This window comes from Scylla paramamosain, chromosome 21 (genome assembly GCF_035594125.1).
Source record: "Scylla paramamosain isolate STU-SP2022 chromosome 21, ASM3559412v1, whole genome shotgun sequence".
Classification (NCBI taxonomy): Eukaryota; Metazoa; Arthropoda; class Malacostraca; order Decapoda; family Portunidae; genus Scylla; species Scylla paramamosain.
In genome coordinates this window covers 6,013,267-6,023,266 of record NC_087171.1, presented here as the reverse complement: position 1 = coordinate 6,023,266, position 10,000 = coordinate 6,013,267, and the positions used below count along the sequence as shown (strand labels likewise).

The 10,000-nt window shown below is 37.3% G+C and overlaps 1 protein-coding gene across 4 annotated transcripts in view; it reads left to right on the top strand.

The window, feature by feature from the left end:
* Positions 1–10,000, top strand: part of LOC135110916 (CTD small phosphatase-like protein 2) — a 57,551-nt gene that overhangs the window by 14,157 nt on the left and 33,394 nt on the right. The window contains exons 1-2 of one of the 4 annotated variants that reach the window (XM_064023593.1): positions 7,893–7,979; positions 8,061–8,262. The exons of 1 other annotated variant lie outside the window; for it this stretch is intronic. The gene's annotated coding sequence lies outside the window, so the exon portion shown is untranslated. Of the gene's footprint in view, positions 1–7,892; positions 7,980–8,060; positions 8,263–10,000 lie in introns of those variants that run through there. 2 more of the 4 variants (XM_064023586.1, XM_064023589.1) reach the window with 2 other exon arrangements.

Here is a 10,000-nt window from a genome sequence, read left to right as displayed (position 1 = left end):
ATATATATATATATGCGTGTGTGTGTGTGTGTGTGTCATGAGAACAGTAGAGAGAGAGAGAGAGAGAGAGAGAGAGAGAGAGAGAGAGGGGGGGGAGGGGGAGAGAGAGAGAGATGGGTGAGATGTACACAGTGATAGTAACAAATGAACAGCAAACCTTCCATGACGCCCACATCACCAGCCAGCCTACAGCGCGGCTTTATAGAGTTGATGAATAGTCAAGTAACTCCACCCCAAGAGCAGGATCTGCTGTCGCTTCTCGTGGAACTGAATAATTACAAACGCACTATTTCTGCCGGTAAGGTGACGGTGTGCGTACAGTGGCAATAGAGACAGGATGCCACAGTTGTCTCGTTTACTTTCAGAGCGACACCTGTGTCCGTATTCTGAAACGCTTTGTTCTCTCGCTATGAGCATATTCAAAGGTCACAGAGATGATTAGCCGGGTTCTCAAGAGTGTTTCTCTTGTTAATGATGTAGAAATTTTGTTATTTTGTCAATAGAACCATAAAGACCATTAAAAACCCGTGTCACTTCAATAAGAGCCTTTTGAAAGTAGTGGAAGTGTGGTGGCGTGAAGCGCTTCAAAATATGGTCCCTGGTGGATAGCTCTTGCGACTGATTTGTTATTGAAATTTACCTGTAAGTCCACGCATCCATCTTCATATACCTGCAATACATTGCTAAGAGTGTTCGATCTGTCTGTTTGTCTGTCTGTCTGTCTCGCTTTTTTCACAAGAAAGAGTACTGTCATTAATATAGTAATACTGTCCAACGCAAAATGGTCGATAATCCCTGTCGAAAAATAGTGAGATTCCAAAAGCATCTTATTTATCACATGTTATCAACAAGAAGCTATAATGTGAGAAGCAGAGCGGAGCAGGGCAGCAGATCAGATCAGGGTTGTTAAGTAGATTTCTTCCCACGCACTTCTTGGCCAAAAATTACACGTTTTCTGTAAGCACTGTCCTCTAAACTGCACACTGTTTTATATTCCTTAGAAACATTTCATGCGACACTGTTGCATATGGATGCATAGTAAAAAAAAAATATATATATATATATATATATATATATATATATATATATATATATATATATATATATATATATATATATATATATATATCGTAACGATACTAAATATTTGTCAGTTATTTCATAGAACTATCCCGTGATGAACATTTACAAATTTCAGTCATATATGAGAGTTTATATACATATGTTTATATGTGTTGGGTTTTTCAAGTAAATTCTTTTCAGTTGTCTTCAGACATTTTTTTTTTCCTTTTCTTAATATTATAAAAGTTGAAAGCAGGTGTGAGAAATGAGTAAAAGGGAAGTAGTTGATAGTGTCACGTAAAGAATACAAATCCATTGTTCCGAATAATATGAAATTTGAATGACAAAATAACGAGGGTCCGATCAGCTGCACGTAACCTACGCAAGAATAAAAAATGAGGCAAAGAGAGAAAGAACTATGCAAGGAAGAAAAGAGACTGGATCTCTATGAGATCAGCATGAAGCGCAAAAACTTCTGCATGATCAAATGCGTAATTGTACCGACAACCATGCATGAAAGTGGGGGGAGTGTGGAACACTTAAGCAGATGAAATTAAGTATTTGTAAAGTGTCTGCAGTGCGGGGAAAGAACAGATGAAGAACGTGGCAAACTGTGTCTGGCAGATCGATAACATATACGTAAGATGAAGGAATCAATTACTCAATAGGTGAGGACATCAAGTGTAGCATTCCGAGGTGGCTTAACTATATAGAAAGAATTACAACGTGAAAATTAATTAATTTAATGACGAAGAATACGTACATATATGATTATGGCAGATACAGCAGGCACAGAAGAACGATTTCCAATTGAAATGGAGCTCATTGCTAAAATGTGTAAAATAAAAGGGAGAAAAGTAGGATGGTAAGAGCAGGGATGTCTGCCAAAGGAAAGATTAGGAGATATGTCAAACTTGTCCGTGATATCTGCAACCCGAAGACTCCTTCTATTGCACAGACTGTAGGTTGCTTATGCTACGATCAACTCATGAGTACCAGTGTGTGTGTATAGATAAATAAAAAAATAAATACAAATAAATAATTTATATATATATATATATATATATATATATATATATATATATATATATATATATATATATATATATATATATATATATATATATATATATATATATATATATATATATATATATATATAATACAAGAATAAATAGAAATTCCTCTGTGGCAGCCATCCCTTGGGGGAATTTTTGGATACAGACATCAGATATGTGTAAATATAGAAGACATGAAAACAAAGCGTTCATCAGGTATTAGCTCGTCACATGATAGAAGGAATTTTGTAAATCACTATATGGTTAACATTTGACATTCTGCCCAATGCATGATGGTTCCGGTAAACAGCTACACAGAATAGTCGAGAAGCGTGCTGCCGGCCTGCCTAATCCAAGCACTATGGAAATGGATGTATGTATATTATGGAAGCTGTATTGCAGTCTTATTACGCATGTTATTATCAGATTAATATATACTGCATATATCATAAAAACTTATGGCAAGAAAAAAATCACATTAGTTTTAAGCATAATGTTTTCCGTAAACTTATGTACTAATTTGAAAAGATGAAAATTGAATACATAAATGAATAAATAACATAGGCTACTTTGCCATTTTTTATAGTTGTTTCTAAAGCTAACAGAATGCTAGGCATACTTGCAGTTTTCCCTGTTAGTTTGTTAGTTATATAACTTACATGCTGGTCTTATAACAAATCACTGCATGATGTTCGGAGATTTATTCCTTGGCTTGATCACGCGTGGCAAAGCTATCAGCCATCGCACATCCTTCCGTAGAGCTTCGTGTCAGTTATAATTATGTTACATGCGCAAGTTACGATTTCATATTATTCTCCATCCCATGTATCTACATAGTACATGAAAAATAAATTAATAAAAAAAATAAATAAATAAATAGATAAATAAAAATACCGTTTCAATTCACTCACTATTTTACACGAAACTTAAGATATTCTCATTTGACTAAAGCGATTCTGAACATTTCTACCGAAGCTTACGTTAAAGAGTCCCATTCTTCCAGCGTTATTGTGATATGTGCCAGTGGGAAATAATGGGTTTAGGGAATATTGCAGAAAAAAATCTAATATTTTCAGTGAAAGTAAAGGTCAGAACGACATGAATCACATGAAAAAAAAAAAATAAGCAGGGACGAAGGCAGAGAGGTAGCTTGTGAAAACAATCTGAAAAAAAAATAAAGCAAATAAAACTGAAAATAACTGAAAAAGAAAAGTAAAAGAAACTAAAATTATTTCCCATAACGGAGAGTACTCGAGGTTAACTCCAAACATGACCTTACGTCGGGTCTCTTTCTAGAAAAAAAAAAAAAAGTCCCTCGTCCCTCGTCCAGTACTTTTCACTCAAGCTACACAATAACAATGTCTTTGCAACCCAGAAGCCTCGTCTCCATGTCCCAACCACAAGGGAAGCACATAAACCCGTACCTCCCAACCAACTTAATTCAACTTCTCTTTAACTTAACTCCATACGTATTAATATGAATCTAACTTAACTAGAAATATGATAAATAAATAAACAAATAAACAGTATATGTACTTATTTCACTGCTGGTGAAGATCATGGTGTCAGAGTCTTGAGTCTTAATATGTATTTGAGAGCACCGAAAACTCCGTATAATTAGGAGCGATGCTTTCCTCTGTGACTAAAACGGTTGGTGGGCCTAGTGTTTATCAGTCTAACGTACTTCATAAATAGACATTATGTTCTAATGGACTCTATGCCTATGCTGTTTTCAATATGAATTAATTGTGAAATCGCTATTAGTAAAAGCAGTTCGATTCATTGTGATGTGACCAAATGATATATAGCAATGAATTCAGATTGGAAAGATTGCCGATAGAGATCAGTGTAACTTTTATTGCTGTAGATTGAAGGTTCGCCTGTTCAGTCTTTATTTTCCTGTTTTTTTTTTTTTTTTTTTTTTTTTTTCTACAGAAAATAAAAATAACAAAAAAAAAAAAAAAGTAAGAACCAGATACGAGCAAGATGAGGTCAATCTACCACGATAACCGTATTAGTACTAGGCAAGTTGAACCAAGGATTACGCTACACGCCAATCTGGAAGGATACACACTCACCACGTATCTAGAAACCGGGGCTTTATTACATTTGCTGCAGCTGTCTTGTAAACAATTGTCAAAATAAACATTCTGTTTTGGGGAGGTCTTCCTCTAGATCATTTGTTATATTTGTTGAATTAGTGGTACACGCTACTGATTGTCGTGATGGTTTATTCTTTGTCCAACCTCGATCCCGAAAACTTGACCCCTAGCACAGGACCTGAGCTAGGTGTTTCGGGTGGGGTGGAAAGCGCTCTTGTCAGCTGCGTCGTACGGTCTGTTTTCATGTAATATATGCAGTTTCGTATGTAATGCTTAGATATCACCAATGTTTTCTTCATATTAATACTGATTCCTGTCTCTTACAGTTCTATATTCTTGAGAATTTTTTTTGATATCATTGTGAGTAATCTGTCATATCTGACATCTGTCTTTTTCTTTTACGTTTCTTCTCACAAACATTATGTAGCTTTATGATTGTAATATTTTCTTTATAGTTGTCATATATACCATCACATATATTCTATCTACTATGCCCCTTATTTCACGAGTACTTTCATAACTGAAGTTTCTATTGAGTTAAATCTGCATACTTATATGGAGGAGGCATTAGGCACCTGTCGAAAAGATAAAGATTTCCAGGCAGGTTTCATACCTGGCATGTCTGGCATGGAGGCCTACATTCCTCACTCTTTCTCTCGACCTAAACCTTCCAAACCTTGGCCTGTTCTCGTGTTATACATGATAGAGAGGTGACCGACAGAAGGTACTTGAGCCTTCCATCACCTGAATCTCATGTGCTTTATATTTCTGCTCGGAATCATGCCAAGTCTGTTCTCCAACTAGCCAAAAACTCTTTCAATAATAGAAAGTGTCAAAATCTTTCATGACTCCTGGCACCTAGTCAAAAACCTCTCCAATAACTTTGCTTCTTCTTCTTTCCTTCCTTTGTTTCAAACTGATGGCACCACTGCCATCTCATCTATTTCTAAAACTGAACTCTTTGTTCAAACATTTGCTAAAAACTCTATCAGAGATGATTCAGGGCTTGTTCCTACCTCTCCTCCACCCTCTGACTACTTCATGCTACCTATTAAAATCTTTCGCAATGATGTTTTCTATGCCCTCGCTAGCCTGAATCCTCGGAAGGCTCATGGACCTGAAGGAATTCCTCCTATTGTTCTCCGAAACTGTGCCTCCGTGCTTGGACTTTGCCTCGTCAAACTCTTTCATCTCTGTCTATTAACATTTACCTTTCCTTCTTGCTGGAATTTTGCCTACATTCAGCCTGTTCCGTTCTAATCCCTCAAACTACCATCCCATTGCTTTCATTTCCTGTCTATCTAAAGTTTTGAATCTATCCTTAACAGGAAGATTCTTAAACATCTATCACTTCACAACCTTCTATTTGATCGTCAGTATGGGTTCCGTCAAGGCCGCTCTACCGATGATCTTCCGGCTTTCCCTACTGAGTCTTGGTCATCCTCTTTTAGAGATTTTGGTGAAATTTTTGCTGTTGCCTTGGACATACCAAAAGTTTTTAATAGAGTCTGGCACAAGGCTTTGACTTCAAAACTATCCTCCTACGGCTTCTATCCTTCTCTCTGTAACTTCATCTCAAGTTTCCTTTCTGACCATTCCTTTGCTGTTGTGGTAGACGGTCACTGTTCTTCTAGATCTATTAACAGTGGTGTTCCTCAGGTTCTGTCCTGTCACCTACTCTCTTCCTAATATTCATCAATGATTTTCTAAACCAAACTTCTTTTTCTTTCCACTCCTACGCTGATGATACCACACTGCACTTTTCCACGTTTTTTCGTCTACGTCCAACCCTTCAGGAAGTAAACAGTTCACGCAGGGAAGCAAACAGAATGCCTGACTTCTGATCTCTTTAAAATTTCTGATTGGGGCAGAGCAAATTTAGTATTGTTCAATGCCTCAAAACTCAATTCCTCCGTCTATCAACTCGACACAACCTTCCAGATAACTATCCACTCTTCTTCAGTGATACTCAGCTGTCCCCTATCTTCTACAGTGAACATCCTCGGTTTGTCCTTTATTTATAATCTAAAATGGAAACTTCACATCTCATCTCTATCTAGAACAGCTTCCATGAAGTTAAGCGTTCTGAGTCGTGTCCGCCAGTTTTTCTCACCTCCCCCCCCCCTTGCTGCTAAATCTGTACAGGGGCCTTATCCGTCCATTTATGGGGTATGCTTCACATGTACGAGTGAGGGGGGGGGGTTCCACTCATACCTTTCTTTTAAACAGGGTGGAATCAAAAGTTTTTCGTCTGATCAACTCCTCTCATCTAACTGACTTTCTTCAGCCTCTTTCTCATCTTGCTATCTTCTACCGCTATTTTCATGCCAACTGCTCTTCTGAGCTTGCTAACTGCATGCCTCCCCTCCTCCTGCCGTCTTGCTGCACAAGATTTTCTTCTTTCTCTCACCTCTATTCTGTCCATTTCTCTAATGCAAGAGTTAACCAGTATTCTCAATCATTCACTCCTTTCTCTAGTAAACTCTGGAACTCCCTGCCTGCTTCTGTATTTCCTCTTCCTATGACTTGAACTCTTTCAAGAAGGAGGTTTCAAGACACTTATCCTGTATTTTTGACTAATCCTTAGGACTCTGTACCCGGACCGACACCTCAGTGGCCCTTCTCTCTCTCTCTCTCTCTCTCTCTCTCTCTCTCTCTCTCTCTCTCTCTCTCTCTCTCTCTCTCTCTCTCTTTGTAATTTTTGTTATCCTTGGCCGGTGCCCCTCCTACATAAAGAAACTAATAATAATAATAATAATAATAATAATAATAATAATAATAATAATAATAATAATAATAATAATGATAATACGTAGCACGCAGCGGTACAGGTGGGTGGTGTGAACTTGCTTCCGACCCAGCAGTGACCTCTTTGAACGTCTCCCTTTGTTTCACAACACAATATGACAATCACAGCCTGTCCTCCAAAGACAATTCTCTTCCTTTTCACACTACACTACAAGTACCTTCCATACTACTAACATCTTTCATTAAAATTGGAAAAAATAAATAAATAAATAAAAGTTTAAACTGCCTCAGTCTACGCTGCTGATACGATACCACTCTGCATATTTCCATATATATATATATATATATATATATATATATATATATATATATATATATATATATATATATATATATATATATATATATATATATATATATATATATATATATATATATATGAAACGTGTGTGTGTGTCCATCCGGATTTGTTTTAATCTAGTACTTTATGGAGGTATTATGAGTCATAATACCTCCATATTTATCACGAATTGCACTATGTTTTGAATTGTTTAGATGGTAAGCTGAATTATTTATGTATCCTACTCGTAGTATGTAAAATCATGAAACCCGCGGTTTATATGAAGATACCACCCGACACACATTTTGGTAACTAGTCGTTTTAATTACCTTCTCACCTATATGTACTGGCATCTCTTTTTAATGTGTATTTAAATGGCTCGACAGGGTTTTTAAAGATCACCAGCAGACGCTGATTTGTTTACGTTCCTACAGTCAAATGACTGCTAAAATCATAACAAAGCGCGCATATAACACCTACTTCGTAAATAAAATAAAAAAAATAATGAAGCAGTAAAGGGTTAACATTTACCTAAAAAACATCAGAAAGTCTTCTCAGCCTGAGTGGATATATGTAATATTAGATTAACAGCTCATTGGCGGTGTTGTTATTGGGGGACCGAGGTGAGGCTGACCCGAGCAGGGAACCGTCAAGACATTCAAATATTAGGTGAGTGTTCCACTAGTTTCCTCTGCTGTATCACGCAGGCATCAGTAGTGGCAATATTCTATGTATAATCCATCGTCACAGGTGGCTTGCAGGGCGGTGGGAGGGTTGTCACGGGACGTGGGAGGGAGGAAAGGTGGAGCATTGGGGAGAAGAGAGCAAGGAACAGTGGCGGGGAATGCTGTGGTGGGCGTCCATGGCGGCCCTGCTGGCACCTCCTGCTGCTCACCCGCCGCCCTCATGTCTCCACACTCCACTGTCACCTGGATGAATTTCAGGCTCTGTGGTATTCCAGGGATAAAATTACACGCTCTGTGTTATGTCACCACCTTTGACCTCCTCGCACGGTTGTTTTGCGTATTACATCATCAGATACGCACCGGTAGTGGCGCTGTAGTCAGGCACTCCAGTACTTTCCTGCTAAGGGGATGCAGCAACCTCACCAGACTGATGACGTTAGCTATGTACATGTTACACAGTTGTCACCCAATATACTTACCTAGTGGGCTTTCATGCCTATAGCAACAGCTGGAGGCAGAGGAAGCTACTGTCTGGTTATGTGCCAGTTTTAAGGGTGAAACCTCGGTAATCATTTACACTCCTTTCTTTTCCGGTCTTATTTTTACGTCTTCAGCCTTTCAGACTTGCTTACAAACCATAAGATACATGCAACTTTATACTACAGTAAAAAATATCTGGTGATGTATATTTTTTTAAGGATATTGAAAATGAAAGACTGAGTCTGTGGAATGGCAACTGTTATCAGCAGGGTTTGGCATAACCTAACCGTGAAGGCCCTTTGTAAACTTATTTCTAGCACTAATGATAATCCTGTAACTTTGTGTTGTATAAACTTATTTCTAGCACTAATGATAATCCTGTAACTTTATGTTGTATGTGGTAATTAAGAGTTTGTACTAAGTGGTATTGAATTTGGTTTGCAAATAACTAACCTTATGCTCAGGCCTTGCCCATTTTGACAACTGCTACAATGCAGCCTGAGAAAGACACATTTTTCTCAAATAATACTGGTAATTATCAACACTTACTTTATCCTACCTTATATTAAAGTATGCTTTCAGGGAAAGCAGAAAAACAGCTGAAAACAAAATGTCTCTTGTGTAGTAGTATGTAAAGGGAAGAAACAGTAAAATTATACTTTTCCTCTCTCTCTCTCTCTCTCTCTCTCTCTCTCTCTCTCTCTCTCTCTCTCTCTCTCTCTCTCTCTCTCTCTCTCTCTCTCTCTCTCTCTAACCTTGGGTATTTTGCAGATTTTTTTTTTTTTTTTATCTTGCACATAATATAATCGTGATGGAATTATCCACCATATAAATAAAGTGTATATGAATGGTCTGAAGGACTGCAAAATGAAAAGCTTTTAATATAGCTATGAAAAATTACAAAGGTTTGATTAGCACCAGAATTGCATAACTTACTACTAGTTGTGGAATGTAGTGTAGGAATATGGATGGTAAAGCTGTTGAATCCTCATGAAGGTATTAATATTTGCATTTGAAATATTTCACATGTAGAGGTGTTCTGTGTGATGGAAAAAGGACCAATATACCATATTCTCATGTAGGAAATGTTTACGAGCTTTTCACTCTGAAGTGCACCTACTGGTACACTGTATTGCAAAGAACAACATTCTGATACCTTTGTGCATTAGGCAGCTTGCTAGGTTGTGCAGACGGTAAATTTACTGAAACAAGAACCTTCGTTATTCAGTTTTCTTACTTGACTACAGTGAAGAAAATTAATGGAGTGTCTGGAATGACCTCCATCTAAATCATTTTGTTGGAGGGTTATTCCCAGAAACTATTTAGCACATCCTTTGAAACCCTTAGTAGTTCTTTGAACATGAATAATTTTGTGAACATATACTTGGATATATGATATGAGCATTCAGTTGATGTAAAGAATATTTTTCTTAACAGCTTTATGCATCAGATTATTTATTGTACTGTAACACAACATCTTGAATGACTGTAGTGTCATCTGGTGCCTACTTGTACTTTCCATTG